Genomic DNA, 2,754 nt, shown 5'->3' with positions numbered 1-2,754 from the left:
GGAGTACGCGGATTTTTCTTAGGCGGTCGATATGCTAAGTCAGGAAACAGGGATTTCTCGGGGGCCGGTGGAGCACGGTAACGAGTCGCGGCATCGTGGCTTAGCTCAACGCGTAATGCCATTCGTTCTAATGAAGCGAAATCATAAATTTCATCGCGTCTAATAACGACTTGTAAGCGCGGCAACATATTTCGATGAGCGTAATTCAATTGTTCCGGCAGACTCCACGGAGGGCAGAGTCGATCAAATAAAGCTTGCATGCAAGTAAGATAATCGGCTACCGATTCCATCTCTCCCTGCGTGCGTCTTAAAATTTCATCGCGAAGCGCGAATTGAAAGTCCGGATCTCCAAAACGACTACGCCACGCATCCGCGAATTCGCTCCACGCTCTCCACTCGGCACGTCGATTTCTAAACCAATAAAGAGCAGTACCGGTTAAGAAAAAGGGTAAGCATCTAAATAAATCATCGTCGGCCACGGGAAATAAAGCACGGCTCTCTTCGATGCGCATTAAAAATGCCTCCGCATCGCTTCCGCGCGTACCCGAAAACGTTATGTTCCATTTTCGCAGAACATTATAAACTTCTTGCACGGTGCCCGATCTACTCGGCATTAAATTATTATCTCTCTCGGGGAACGAATCTATAGGCGCGGCAACGGTATTATCTCTCGCCTCACTCGCACGAGGAGGGATGTTCTCCGTCCTGAGAAGCGATGGACTATCCGGGCGAACGTGTTCCGGTGACGAAGGACGTAGATGCCCCTCGCTATAATCATTCACGCTCGAAGAGCGCGAAAGCGCGTGACTCGCGGAATTACTCATTTCGTGCCTAAGTAACCGGGCATGCAACACCGACACGCTCCCTCCGCCGTTAAGCCCTCGCTGCTCCAGCTCCTCTTTTAATTGACTACCGGTCAATTGATATATCCATTCGTGCCGCGCGCGCCTATCCGTCATTTTGAGAATAATAATATTCTTCGGCAACGATATTATACTAACTCGAGGGTCGCAGCGAAAACGAAAATAAACTCTAACACTCGGGCTTTGCTGTGAACTTTCCTCCTAGGCAAGGTTGCTATCCAAAACTCAGACGCGAATACAAACGAAATCTCGCGCTCATAAGCAGCTCTTATCCTTGAGATAAGTCGCGAAATAATATTCTATATAATATTCGAACACACACGTAAATAACGGTCGAGACACAGAAAGATTCCCACAGCCTTCCTCACAATACGCGAATCAAGGCAACAAGCGCGACCGAAATGTCGCAGAACGGCAACGGAGAGAAAAAAAAGTACACTCGGCGCAAAACAATAATACGCGAAACGACCTATACACGTCGAGAATATTCTCGAAGATAATTCTTACATGTACCACTCACCGAAATTCCAGGGCGCTTTCCTTCAATTGGACTCACAAAATTTTTAATCCTCATTTACGGTCTCAATCTCCGTCCTCAATTTTATTTCAATTCACAAACAAAAAATAATATATGCTGCTGCAAGAAAGAAATCAGCCAATAAGAAATGTGCAAAAGAATAACAAGGAAATACACAAGAAAATACAAAAATATGCAGAAATATACAAGAAATATGCACAGAAATACAAGAAAATGCAAAGAAATAATATACAATATTGCAACAAAATAATTTCTTAAACTCTGTCGTTCTCCGACTCCGCGATTAATTTTAGTAAATGTTTTCACTCGAAGCCCCACGTGTTGGGTGCCAAATTTGTAACCGTACATTTAAGTGCCGGCACAACTTCGTCGCGTTTTCCAAAATAAGTCTAGTGATGCGAAAGCTCTTATTTAAGATGAACAATACCTACTGGAGCAATAGTGCGGTTCGTCAATAATTCTCGCGTGATTCGAGATTTTACAAAAGTTAACGAATTATCTCGCTCAGCAAAGATCTTAATCGCTATTAAAAATTCGTTGGGCGCCAGGCACGAGAGAGCGTGCCACTCTTCGCACAAATGGTTAGACAAATTGCTCGGACAAAAATGTAAAGATTACGCGGATTCTCGCGACGGACGGAATGACTAGCTCAGCCAACGGAATTGGCAGAGGGGAGTGGTTCGCGGTAAGCGGAAAAGATTATCGGAGAAAGACAGAGAGGCTGAAATAAATGCACCAAAATTAATGAGAACAATAAAGAGAAGTCAATATATATGTTAGAGACTGTATAAAAGTGTTCGGAAGAAAGTACGTTACAGCGTTGACCTTCCGCGCTCTGGTATGCGGCACAATAACAATGAACCGACTATTAAATGGCCATCAACAATAGGAAGTAAATTCGGCAATACTTCGCCGAGAAGATATGTGCGACAAAATCTAGATCTTATTACATTAACAAGAATTACTTCGTGAACAATTAAAATATACAATTTTACAGTAGACGGCAACGGTTCTTAAATGTGCAATAACGCCAGTCTCGACTTTAAAGAATTCTCAATAATTTACAATTACACAAGTGACTTGGCGGCAACGAGGGCGAGCAACTACACTATTATACATTCTCAAATTAGAGCGTCTGAGCGGAGGGCACGTATTCACGACAACAATGACTCGAAACGCCTAGAGGCGACCGATCCGGAATCGGCAACGAAAATTCGGAGTAACGCCTAACGTGTGCTCCGCTCGAGACGCGTATCACGTACCGCGATCGGTGGTTTTACAGAATTATTAGATGACGCCCGCCTCACCACACAACGATCCCTCGACGTTCCTTTACTGGAAGCGGTCCTCTCT

The sequence above is a fragment of the Cyphomyrmex costatus genome, unplaced genomic scaffold (assembly GCF_001594065.2).
Source record: "Cyphomyrmex costatus isolate MS0001 unplaced genomic scaffold, Ccosl1.0 scaffold641, whole genome shotgun sequence".
Lineage (NCBI taxonomy): Eukaryota > Metazoa > Arthropoda > Insecta > Hymenoptera > Formicidae > Cyphomyrmex > Cyphomyrmex costatus.
Note: the sequence above shows the minus strand (reverse complement) of the source record.